The following is a 13,914-nucleotide window of genomic DNA, read 5'->3' as shown; positions in this document are numbered from 1 at the left end:
GAGCGACTTCGCTTTCATTTTTCACTTTCATGCATTGGAGAAGGAAATGGCAACCCACTCCAGTGTTCTTGCCTGGAGAATCCCAGGGACGGGGGGGCCTGGTGGGCTGCTGTCCATGGAGTCACACAGAATTGGACACAACTGCAGTGACTTAGCAGCAGCAGCAGCAACCTATCAATCTGCTCTCAAAACAAGGCTTTTCTCTTTAAAGCGAGGATGGGATGATTTGAGAGAATAGCACTGAAACATGTACATTACCATACGTAAAATAGATGACCAGTGCAAGCTCAATGCATGAAGCAGGGCACCCAAAGCCAGTGCTTGGGAACAACCCAGAGGGATGGTTGTTCAGGATAGGGGGAACACATGTGTACTTGTGACTGATTCATGTTAATGTATGGCAAAAACCATCACAATATTGTAAAGTAATTATTCTCCAATTAAAATAAATTAATTTAAAAAATTACAGTTAGGATTATATAATATAAAACATGCTTTTCTTATTAGACACACAAGGCTTTTTCTTAAGCATTGGTGCCTCAAGTTTCCATTTTCGACTTACCTCCTTATCTGATATTCTTCCTGGATCCCCTTTGCTTCTCCAGTGCTTCAAACTTCAGTTTCTATTGGAGTGATTTGCAAATTCCCTTCTCAACATCCACCTCCTCCTGTGCAGCAAACCCACACACAGATCTGCATACTGGACACCAAGATTTGGAAGTCCCTCAAGCACCTTAAACTGAGCATATTCAAAGCAGATCTCTTTATATTCCTACAGACAACCTATTCTTTTCTGTACTCCTGTGTTTGTTGGTACCAGCACTGTCTTCACAAACACCCAACCCAGAAATCTGGGAGCCATTATTAAGTTCTAACTTTTCCTTATACTTCATTTTGGATTACTAATAGAAATCTCTCTCCTCTAAAATCTATAATTTTCTTGCCTGGGGTGTGAGCTATCCTTGAGACCTTCAGTACTTTTTTTTCTCCTAGGCTCTGGAAATACTAAGTTAGTCTAAGTCCATTTGGCCTGTTCCTGTTAGAATCTAGGGCTTCCCCAGTGGCTCAGTGGTAAAGAATCCACCTGCCATTGCAGGAGATAGAAGTTCACCCTCTGGGTCAGGAAGATCTCCTGGAGGAGGAAATGGCAATCCACTTCAGTATTCTTGCCTGGGAAATCCCATGGACAAGAGGAGCCTGGTGGGCTACAGTCCATGGTATTGCAAAAGAGTTGGACACGACTGAGCACACATGCACATTACAATCTATCTTCTTCCATTCGTGCCAGAGAAATCTTTCTAAATGACAAATCTTACTTTCTCCTCCCATCAAAGGTCAAGCCCAAGTCCATGAAGTATTCAAGTACAATGTCTTTCACTGTCTGGCTCCAGGTGGCTATCAGACTTAACTATTTCTGTTTTCCTCCAGATTCCCAATGCTTGTCTAGCTTCTTTCTACATTTCTCAGTAAGTTGTCACATTTGATGTTCTTCGTTTCTTTGTGTACCTGTGTAACTGTTGATGCTTTTGCCTTGAAAAAGGCAATCTCATTTTTCTATTTAATGCCACCTCTTCTTTCTGGATCCAATCCCAAAGAATCTTCTCCACCCCTGTTCTTTTCTCTCCTACTTAGCACTAACTCCCTCTCCATCCCTGTGTTTCTATAGTAGGAATGCTTTATACCTCGTATGCTTTATTACACTGTAATTATTAACTTACCCCTTGATTTCCTCACTAGATGGGAGCTCCCACGTCAGGAATGCATCATATGCAAATGTATTCCCTCCTTATTTAGTGCAGTGCCTAGAGCAAGCTGGGTGAATGAATACTGTTGAATTAACCAATACGTGGTTCTTATTTAATTATTGATAGCTGGAAGCCAAGGGACTTCAGATGAGCTCTTGAGAAGACCTTTTATGTGACATAGACCCTCTCCCCAAACTTTAGTCATACTCTTCTGAGCTCTCTTTGTGACTTTACATTGTCCTTGGGTCCTTCGGTCTGTTGAGTTCAGTTTTAGCAAAAATTCTGTTAAATAAGTTTAGCAAAAGTCTCCCTGCCTTTTATGTTTTCTCTTAGTAATTTTCCACTCACTGACCTTTAGGTCTGCTCTTTGGCTATGAATCCCCAGCTGTCTTTCTGTATTCAGTATTAAGCCCTATCTATCTTCTCTATGGGCAGGCATGGTGACCCACTCCAGTATTCTTGCCTGGAGAATTCCAAGGACAGAGGAGCCTGGTGGGCTATAGTCCATGAGGTCACAAAGAGTTGGACATGAAGCAACTTAGTACGCACATCTCTTCTGTTGTGATAGTCTTGAAACCTTTTGCAATGGTCCTGAGTCAAATATTCCTTAACATTTAGCTAAAGTCAGAGTAAATAATTTTTCTTTAACATATGCTGTGTTGTTCCCTTTGAGGAACATAAATGAGAATCTCTGAGAGATACACTGATTCTTCTAGACCACTTTTAAAAATTCTACAGAATTGATGTTCTTTCCAACCTACGTGATGGTTAATTTGTGTCTAAAGACTAACTTACTTGCATGTCAGAATTTGACTATCTATATTCAGGCTAATACCATTTTTAGTTCAGTTCAGTTCAGTTCAGTTCAGTTCAGTTGCTCAGTCATGTCCGACTCTTTGTGACCCTATAAACCGCAGCACACCAGGCCTCCCTGTCCATTACCAACTCCCAGAGTTCATCCAAACCCACGTCCATTGAGTCAGTGATGCCATCCAACCATCTCATTTTAATATCTCATTAATACATATATGTTTATACTTACACATAAAAAACTGGTTTTATAAAATAATGCAAAAGTATATGTACATCTAAATAATTATTGACCACTGAGATTCTCTAAATGAGATAAAAATGCTAACAAAAGAAAATCACCCAGTGTCTAATGAAGTCTAAGCATTTGTTATATGCTACTTTTCCATATTTGCTTAATCAATATAATATCCTTAAGCAACTGTACACTTACTCTAATGATATTGACCCTGATTAAATGCTAGAAAACTCTCCCAGGAGCATATGAATTGCAGTATTTTAGGAAACTCAATACTTCATAATTGCACTTCAGTGTTTCCTAAATATTAAAATGCCTCATGCCTACCTCAAAAGATATATTAAACAGTACCTTTCCTGAGTACTTTGTTAAATATTTTGTCAGCACCTACTGCTAGAAGCTGAGAATATGGAGAAAAATCCAGAGCAAGTTCTCGTCCTCATAGAGTTTATTTTGTAGTGCAAGAAAATGACAGTAAGAAACATGGGGGAAAATATAGCAGTGCAAAAAAAAAATAGCAATATAAAAAACATAGCAATGTAAAAGAGATGGGGTTTATATAGAGGATGTTGTTTTATATGGAGTGATCTGAGAAAGATCTCTGAGAAGGTAATAATAGAGGAAAAATTCAGAGAGAGAGAGAGAAAACCATCCTGTACAAATCCCATATGAACACTCAGTGCAAAGGAGGTTGAAGTGTTGAATTATTCAAGGAGCAGAAGGGGCTGGTGATAAGAGAGAGGCTGTGCACTGGAGACAGTAGGGCCAGATCATTGTATGGCCTCTGGATTTTAATTTTGAGTAAGATGGGATCATTGGAGGGTTGGGAAGAGAGGAGTGATATAGCTGTCTTTGTTTTTAAAATTATCACTCAAATCACTGTGTGAACCATAGACTTTGTGAGGACAAAGCAAAGAGAGTAGTTAAGAGGTGAATGTACTAATGCAGAGGAAAATGACAGCAGTTTTGACCAGCAGTGTAGACAAACACTGGGCTGGTTTGTGGATATATTTTTGGAGATAGGCCTGCAGGATTTGCGGATAGAGTCACAGTTGGATGAAGGAGGAAAAAATGGAAGAAGGATGCTTCCATGGTGTTTTCTCTTAACAACATGAAGACTAAGATTACTACCTACTAAGATCAGAGGAGTGGTGATTTTGGAAGGAGGGCGTTGAGTGGTAAGGAGATTAGGAGTTTGCTTTTGAATTTGTTAAAAATCTATAACCAGTGCTGTCTCTTAGAAAAGAAATATGTTGCATTTGTTCTTGCCAAGATAGCAAGAGACTTAAAGCTGTAGTTCTGCCTATGCTGTGGATCGTACACATAGATGGTCAGACATTGTAACATAAAGGTGGATTACTTGCCTCAAAACCTACGGATATGAAGATGGAAGTTAAGTGTCCCAAAGTCACTAACAGTATTTCCATATTTCACAAAGATAGATGTGGTCTTCTAATTAGATAATTAAGCTTCAAAGCAGCTTGGATAGAACTCTGTCCAGAGAAAGCCTGCATCTTTCTTTCTAGCATTAAAGCACAGACAGCTTTCTCAGCTTCAGGGACTCTACAGCATATGAAAGTATCACTTCTAGCCAAGAGGCTTTCTGTGCTTGCTTATAAAGGGTGCTATGTTGCCTCAAAAATAAGAAATCATCAGTGTCGTCTTTCTTAAAATTATAGGCAGGTCTGGAATTTGAGGTAGACACTTATGTATTTTATAACTCTTACATATACAGTATGTAGTTAGATGTCCTTGCATGCAAAACTCTATGAAATAGGTTGGACTAGCACAGTTATTCGGAGAAGGTAATGGCACCCCACTCCAGTACTCTTGCCTGGAAAATCCCATGGACGGAGGAGCCTGGTAGGCTGCAGTCCATGGGGTCACTAAGAGTCGGACACGACTGAGCGACTTCACTTTCACTTTTCACTTTCATGCATTGGAGAAGGAAATGGCAACCCACTCCAGTGTTCTTGCCTGGAGAATCCCAGGGATGGGGGAGCCTGGTGGGCTGCCATCTATGGGGTCGCACAGAGTCGGACACGACTGAAGTGACTTAGCAGCAGCAGCAGCAGCACAGTTAGTATCAATGTGAGCTAAGAAATCCAAAGTCCCCCAAAAAATAAAAGAAAAGGAGAATAGAAGAAACATGGCGGGGGGTGGAAGGTGGGATGAATTGGGAGAGTAGTACTGACCTGTATACACTGCTATGTGTAAAATAGATAGCTAGTGGGAACTTCCTCTACAGCACAGGGAGCTCAGCTCAGTGCTCTGTGTTGACCTAGAGGGGTGGGATGGAGGGTGGGAGGAAAACCCAAGAATAGCTAACACAACATTGTAAAGCAATCATACTCTAATAATAAAATTTTTAAAATGTTAATAAAATTAAATTTTAAAATGATAGATAATATTCTAGAAGTAGTAGCAGCACAAAGTTACAAAGATGATTTTATCAGAGCTGAGATGAGGGAAAGGTGTCTTAACTTCTGGTGCAGTATTCTTTACAACACAGTACACAAATATAATCACCGAACATTTAACTCTGTGTTTCTTAATTTCTTATGTAGGTTTTCTTTTGGACCCAGCAAGGATCCCTGCAGTCGAGTTTATGTACGAGTGCTGCTGAGATATAATTCAGAGGAAGTTATTGTCAAGTTGAGGAGGGACTTGCTTTTATTGAATGATCATAAAATATCTTATATAAGCAATTGGAGACTATCCAGTTCTTTCCGGTTGCAGAGAAACTTATCCTTCAACTCCTGGAGACAAGAATTTTAAATTCAACCAATGAAGCACAGGCAAATAGCATTACCTCACCCAAAGAGTGTTTCATTGGCTGTTCACTTTCCAAGTTGCTTAAAAATAGTTTCTAATACTTTAACCCTTGTGTTTGTAAATCCTACATGATGCAGTGTTAAAGCAAACTCTTAATACTAAAGACATTCTATGTGATATACACATAATGTATGGTTAGATTAAAGAAACAAATGCCACTTATCGCCATTAAAAACATATTATAATGCCAATGATCAATTTGATTTTTAAAAAGAAACCTTAATTTTCTTTTTTGCTGAATCATAATATCTGTATTTGCATGCTAGAAATGTATCATACTTGAACTAAAAGAGCAAAAAGAATCACAAACGGATGGTCTGCTATGTGTACCAAATCCCACAGCTTCTGAAATATCCAGTATTTTCCATGGATTATACTTTCTCATACATTTGTCTTTGGCAAGTTGGGGGTTGCTATTGGTTTATGTTCTGGAGAAAGAAGTAGAAATTTATTTATGTGTGAAAAAATGATGGCTCCAGTTAAGGAATTTGTTGTTGTTGTTTAGTCACTAAATCGTGTCCAACTCTTTGTGACCCCATGGACAGTAGCCCACCAGGATCCTCTGTCTATGGGATTTTCCAGATAAGAATACTGGAGTAGATTGCCATTTCCTTCTCCAGGGGATCTTCCCAACCCAGGAATTGAACCCAGGTCTCCAGGGAAGCCCCCAAAATGACCGTAATTCTTAATAACTAATAGGAAGGAAAAAGCAACCCACTCCAGTACTCTTGCCTGGAAAATCCCACGGACGGAGGAGCCTTGTAGGCTACAGTCCATAGCCTACAAGTCCATAGTCGCAAAGAGTCAGACACGACTGAGCGACTTCATTTTCACTTAATAGGATGATGAAAGTTTATTCCAGAAGACAAGATCTGAGTCTTCTGTCTCTTTTACAGTTCACAGACCTAGTTCCTCTGAGTTTTAAGGTGGTTTAAAGTGTCATGATCTTGGAAAAGATCTAGATTTGACACCTCGCTCTATCACTTTCTGAACTGTAATTTCTGACAAGCTATTTGAATTACATGAGCTTTACTTTCCTTGTCTACAAAACTAGGAGAAATGGAACCCTACAACAAATAGTTGTAGGGATTACAAACAGTTGCATAGATTCTTCCCTCTTGCCATCTTCTTTACTGTCTTCCCTTTGTTCTGGGTGAAATTTTTTCATCCTGGATGATATTTTATTTGTATTAGTTGCTCAGTTGTGTCTGACTCTTTATGACCCCATGGACTATAGCCTGCCAGACTCCTCTGTCCATGGAATTCTCCAGGCAGGAATAGTGGAGTGAGTACAGGTTGCCATTTCCTCCTCCAGGGGATCTTCCCAGCCCAGGGATCGAACCTGCATCACTTGTGTCTCCTGCCTTGGCAGGCAGATTCTTTACCACTAGTGCCACCCAGGAAGCCTATTTTGTTCTTAGCAGGAGTTTTCTGGTGTCACCTCCCACTTTACTCATTCCTGTCCCATCATGAGATGCTGAAACATTTTACTCATGGCTTAACTACTTTCTGAGTCTCTAGCTAATCTCCATCAAAACAGAAAGAAGTACATAAACAGCATCCAGCTCCCAAATTAATGGATATTGCTTTACCTTGAACATCTGAATGTCACAAGGATACAGCCTTAAGCTTTACCTCTGAAGTGTACTTCTTTGTTCTGAACGGCTGTGTCTTATTTTCCTGTTCAACTATTTAGTTCCATGATAAAATAAGTCTTAACCTTTGACCTAGCCACTGTTGGCAGCACTTACCTTTCCTCAAGAATGAGCCATGCTGGCCTCTCAAAGTATGGGGACTCTGTTCATGAGCCACAGGCTTGACCTGATTCTATGTTATAACTACTAGTAGTAACCTATTTGTCTTGATCTTTTGGGGCTTTAGTTTTGTAAATTAATTGATTTTTGACTGTACTGGCTCTTCATTGCTGTGTGCAGGCTTTCTCTAGTTGCAGCCAGCAGGGTCTATTGTCTAGTTGTGATGCAAGGGCTTCTCACTGGGGCTTCTCTTGTTGCAGATTATGGGCTCTAGTGCTCTGCCTCAGTAGTTGTGGTGCGTGGACTTAGTTGCTCCATAGCATGTGGGGATCTTCCTGGACCAGGGATCGAACCCATGTCCCCTGCCTTGGCAGGTGGATTCTTAACAGTTGGATTACCAGAGAAGTCCTGGGCTTTACATTGCTGGGCATACAATTGGCATACATCCTTCAAGATTAGTTCATTCATTCCCTGTTTCATTTTTTCATTCATTCCTTCATTCACTTTCTGAGCATGTAAACTCTGCTTCAGACCCTTCCCTAAGTTCTAGGATGCAAAGTAAAATATACTCGAGTTAGTTCCATTGGTCTCAATCTGATGATGTCTCAGCTTCACCTCATACAGCACTTATCCCAACATGACTTATAGCTGAGCCCAACATATCCTTAAATGCTACCTTTTACTATTTATAGGAAAAGATATTCAAATGGGAAATGAAAATGCCATTAACAGATCCAAATGCATATTGAATAGTTTGGATATTTCCTGAAGTCTTTAATTGACCTGAAGACAAATAAGCAAATAGTCTTTTCCAAGTAGAATTATTTACATTAAAAACAAAATAAGTTAGAAATAGCAACATCTTTAAAAGTGTTTTTAGATAACATACTGCACTTTCCTAGGGAGAGGCAGAGCATGGGACAAAACAAATTTCATACAGAACTCTGTCTTCTCTACACAAATTCTCTAATCTTCCTAGTGGCTGATTTGTTACAGTTCTAATAAAGTTAATGGAAATGATCAAAATATTTCCAAGTATTTCTTGCTTTTATTTAAAAAATCAATACCTAGCTTTCCATCAAATTGTAATAAAGAATGAAGCCAATATGTAGACTTTACAGAGTCTGCCAGAAATGTCTATTTAAAATAACCTAATGCAAGGACAAATGCCCTAATGCTTCTGTGGCCCTCCAATGCTTGATCCACTGGCAGCCGGACTTGCGTTCTCTGAGCTACTCCTTACAGGAACAGTGGTTGTACCTGGCAGTTGCTTTTCTCTGGTTGATCTTGGGATTAAGTCATATACTTCAGTCTGAATTTCAGTGGTCACATGGAATCTCTTTTCATGTCAAGTTGACCTTGGATTTTGTATGTGGAAATAAGGGCATAGCACAACCAGAATTTCTAGCTGGCCCTAGAATTCCAAGTTGATTTCCATGTTAGGGTTCCTCTCCCTGAATTGTTAGTTCCCATCTGAAGGTTTTTTTTTTTTTGCTCCTATCAAATCTCCCTGGTGGCTCCAAGATAAAGAATCCGCCTGCCATGTAGGAGATCCAGGAGATGTGGGATCCATCCCTGGGTCGGGAAGATCCCCTGGAGGAGGAAATGGCAACCTGCTCCAGTATTATTGCCTGGAGAATTCCATGGACAAAGGAGCCTGGCAAGTGACAGTCCATGGGGTCTCAAAGAGTTGGACATAACTTAGCGACTAAATAACAACAACAACAATGTAGTCTCAATGATTAAGAGTCTCTTGTTCTCTGTAGGTTTTCAATACATTTATTTTTGAAACAAATATTTATTGAACAATTACAATGTGTCAGCCAGGTACTGTATTATTGCAGTAACAAGGTGAGATTTTCCCTATCTCCACATAATTTAGAGTCTATTGAGGTGATAGGTATGTAACAAGACATTACTTTAAAATACAATGAGTGTTAATAGGAGAAGTATAATACCTATCTCCTCAAGGGGCTCAATTTTGAATCTGCTCAATGAGGAAATTTCCTAGAATTATAACAACAGTTTACCTGATTGCCAAGAGTCCTGCTGCTCTCCCTTTCAATTTCTCCATACCATGTCCTGCCTACTTGATTCTACTCCTCAACACTGATTACTTAGAAACTCATAACTGAGTCTTGTTCCACTATTTCACTATGCTCAGAGCTACCTGGTTATCTCTTCAGCTGACCTCATTTGCAAGGTCAGCTCCTTCTAGTAGGGCTTTGGCATTTAGCCTCAAGCTAGCCACTGTGCCTTACTCTTCCTCCCAGCTCTACAAGCAGAAGTCCCAGAATTCAATGCATATTAGCCCAGTAGGCTGCAGGTGCAAAAAAAGTGTGTTACTTGCTCAGTTGTGTCCTCTCCACCGCCATGAGCTGTCACCCGCCAGGCTCCTCTGTCCATGGGATTCTCCAGGCAAGAATCCTAGAGTAGTTTGCCATTCCCCTCCCCAAGGGATCTTCCCAACTCAGGGACTGAACCTGGGTCTCCTGCATTGTAGGTAGATTCTTTACAATCTGAGCCACCAAGGAAGCCCATTTGGCTACAAAGATCTCTGCAAATAAATATTTATTGAAATTTGGATTTGAAACTGACTGTTTCTGTAGTTAAACCATGTCAGTGCCTTAAGATACAATGCATTGTTTTTTTAAGGAGCTTGTAATCTCTAACGGAGAACCTGATTCATTCCAAGGCAATGTTATACTTTAAACTTCCTTAATGAGGTATGCACTAATTTCTCATGTGCCAAACAGAAATAATTAGTGTTGAGTTGAGGATCAAAAAGAGATAATACACAGGAAAACACTTCAATGCATCACACGCATGTGAAATAGTTTTATAGTTGCTTGCTAAAGGATACACTAGTAAGATGAAAAAGCATTACCACCATCAAAATTGGCTTGCTTATGCCCAAGAGAGTAAAATTTGTTCTTCTTTGGGTGTCAGTTTTCTCTTCTATTAAATGAACGAATTTCCAGGATTAATATTTATTCCATTATACTATTGTATCTTATCAGTGCTTAAATATTTCAGTAAGATCAATTAATAAGCAAATCCATCAACATATTCACAGTCTAAGTGTTACCAAAAGGTACGTGTGGGCTCTGGCTGCTCACCACTCAAAAGCCAATAAACAGGCCAGGCTGGTGGAAAGGGAAGTTTGCTTTACTTCAGATGCTGGCAGCTGAGAGGAGGAGGGTGTCGGGCATCTGTCCAAAGGCCAACTCCCCCCACCCCCACTGGAAACCAGCGGGGCAAGAGCTTTTATAGACAGAGTGGGGAGGGAACTACATACAGAAACAGCACAGTCAGCTCTAAGAGTCATCTTCAGATTGGTCCATGGTGGTCTGACCAGCATCATCTTGGTTGTTTTAAGCACTGACGTGCTTGAAGATTAACAGAAAGTTAATCTTCAGTTCCAGGGTCCATTTGTTCCCATTTCTTTGTGGCCAGTTCTTGGAACTGCGGCAGCTCATGTCCTGGGTACAGTCTGGTCATCATGTAGTTAACTTCTCTACCTGGTGTTTCAGTATCTATAAGACAGCTCACAGGATAGGACTCAGAATATTATCTATAGTCCTTGAGAAAGAACTAAAGGTCCTTGATTATCTTTAATGATTGCATTATTATTATTTAGTCTCCTTTGACTGTTTTTCTTTGTTTCAGCATTCCTCACTTCTCTGATTAAACTTACTTTTTGACTAAAGTTTTCCACAGACAAAAGGAAGGCAGAGGACATGGTGGGCAGAGGCGGGGAGGAATGGTGGTACCAAGGACGATAGAGTCCTGCTCTGTTTCAATCACAGGGCCCGTGTGATAGGCTTCCGAACGCATTTGCTATTTTTCGTATTAGTATTAGATAATTAGAATTATCATTTCTTTCTACCGAGCAGAGGATGGGATAAATAGCTCAGTAAGTATAGTTTACTGACTCTTGACAAAGAGAAGCATTAGTAGTATAGTGGATTTGAAGTTCCAAGCCTTGGTTTCAGGTTCCAGCTTTTCCATGGAATGCTTTTGGGCAAGTTGTGTTACCTCGCTAAGGCTCAGTTCTCCCATCTGTATAAACAGCTAAAGCTTCTCTTTATAGAGCAGACTGCCTCACAGGGTCGTTATGAACTTTAAAAATAAAATATTTAACCATCTGAAAGGTACTACATAAAACTAAATGATTATATGTTGTCTTCTAACATGTTTTATTACAAATAACTCAAGAATTTATTCAATAAAATGCATATGGCACTTGGACACTTTCAAATATTTTTAAGTATAAAAATAGCCTTAGCTCTGGCAGCCTGGATGGGAAGGGAGTTTAGGGGAGAATGGTCACTTGTATATGTATGGCTGAGTCCCTTCACTGTTCACCTGAAACTATCATAAAATTGTTAATCAGCCAAACCTCAATACAAAATAAAAAGTTTTAAAAAACTAGCCTAAGCTCTTTTATCACTTGTAACTTAATTGATGACTTAACATTGGCAGGATTGTATTAAGGTGTTAAGAAAACTCACAATTATCAGTTTGTGGGGAAAGAGACCTATGTCCAGAGTTTGCCTCATGGGCAAAAGAGTTGTCAGCAGACCAGCAGTTGGGTACAATCTGTGCCTCACTGCCAAGGCTTTGGAGAACAACAGACTGTATTTTCTTATATATGTGGTCCATGTTCCAAACTGGAAGTATATTATACATTAAAAAATACAGGAATGAAAACATTACCAGCATTAAGGCTAGCTCTGCTTGGAAGACATTTTGTGGTGCATTGCAGATAAACAGCAGCTGCACTGCAGAGTCCAGTTCTGGAATCAGCTTCAGTTTCCACTTGCTGCCTTGGTCAATCAGCTAAGGAAATGGAAAGAACCAGAGTTCAGCAGTGGGCCGGAAGGGATCCTGAGCAATTTTCCAGGGAAAGTTTAAAAAAAAAAAAAAACAGGGAAAACGGAAAAGACTCTATGCTGCACTGAGTTGCTATAAAAATCAGATTAAATGCAGAACATCCCAGGTGAGAATCCTGTGAAAGAAAATAATTAAAAAATGTAATTTGATGTAAAAGCTGTATTCCAGAAGGACATACTGAGATTAATATTCACTACCTTTGAAAGAGATGTGAGTGCTTCCGTCGGCTTTCCCAGGGCACGTGTGAACACCCAGTGCTTGATGCTGTAATGCCATTATCCCATTTATCATTCCCAACAGTCAGAACAGTCCCGTTTTCTCACTGGGGAAATGGATTGGGTTTAACTGCACTAAGCTCACGAACTGGCCATTTCCAGGTTTGTTCTTTCTCACTACTAAACCCCAAGCATCATTCAAATCTGTCAAGCAGAGAAATTTTATAAAATGCACTTAAAACTTAAGTGGTTGAAAGAGCTCACGGTTGCCTAGCAACAGAGCTTTCAGAGGTAAGCAATGTGACGCGCTGAAGAAATCTCTAGAGAGGAGAGGAAACCTTGCTTCTAGCTGTAGCTTTCTTGCTTCTTTAAGTAGGGGAAGCATTTCTGCACTTGAGGGAACTCATGTATAAACTGACGTGCTTGAGTTAGATTATCACTAGGGTTCCTTTCATTATTTTATCTATGATTGGATGAAATATCAATTTAGTATCATCTCAGACTCTGAGATATGACCCTTGGGTTTAGATTCTAATTTCACTTGCTTGCTAAACCACTTCTGTCATGTCTGACTCTTTACAACCTGTAGTCTGCCAAGCTCCTCTGTCCATGGGAGTCTCCAGGCAAGAACATTGGAGTGGGTTGCCATGCTCTCCTCCAGGGCATCTTCCCAGGGATTGAACCTGCATCTCCTGCATTTCCTGCATTGCAGAGGATTCTTTACCCACTAAGCCATCTGGGAAGACCAGATTCTAGTGTTTTTGTTGATTAATGCATTTTTGACCATTCCCAGTCAAATTCCTTGCTTGTCTAACCCTCTAAGTAAGATACTGTCTTGTCAATATACAATTCTTTTGCATGATTTACTTAACAAATGTTTCCTAAGAAAGTATAGAATACAAGGCACTATACTTGGGCTAAGGGAATAAAAATAAGTAAATCACAAACTGCATCTTCTAGGAACTTGCAGCCGTGCAGAGACAAAAATACATTTAAAAATTATCTAGATATTCTATTTCTTCTTGTGTTGGACCATTTCTCTTTAATCTTTGTTCCTTCCTCTGTTTTCCAGTACCTGGAAAAATGCAGTTGCTCAAATAATATTTATTGAATGAGTAAATGACTTAAAAGTGGATTTGGACAGAGGACACTGGGGGGGTCACAGTCCATAGGGTTGCACAGAGTAGGACGTGACAGAGCAATTAACACTTCCACACTCACATACATATACATGTATGTATATCTTATTCTAGTGTTTAGTTGAGCATGACTGTAAGAGGCTTTGCCATGAGGCTTCATAAATCATCTCCAGATGCTCAGCAAGAAGCAGAGTAAACAGACACAGGCTGGGTCAAAACTAACAGACCCAAATGTAGTACTCATCTCTAAGGGCGTACATAAACCTGAATGAGTTTATCCAC

At 39.9% G+C, this 13,914-nt stretch overlaps 1 pseudogene across 1 annotated transcript in view; it reads right to left on the bottom strand.

Annotated features, from left to right (window-relative positions):
- LOC104994599 overlaps positions 1 to 11,219 on the bottom strand; it is a 129,139-nt pseudogene extending 117,920 nt beyond the window's left edge. Inside the window, exon 1 of the transcript XR_825963.1 lies at positions 11,156 to 11,219. The product of XR_825963.1 is annotated as an ester hydrolase C11orf54 homolog pseudogene (transcript). The remainder of the gene's footprint in view (positions 1 to 11,155) is intronic.
- Positions 11,220 to 13,914: the final 2,695 nt, after the last annotated feature.

This window comes from Bison bison, unplaced genomic scaffold (assembly GCF_000754665.1).
Source record: "Bison bison bison isolate TAMUID 2011002044 unplaced genomic scaffold, Bison_UMD1.0 scf7180017864261, whole genome shotgun sequence".
Classification (NCBI taxonomy): domain Eukaryota; kingdom Metazoa; phylum Chordata; class Mammalia; order Artiodactyla; family Bovidae; genus Bison; species Bison bison.
This window is presented reverse-complemented; position numbering and strand designations above follow the sequence as displayed.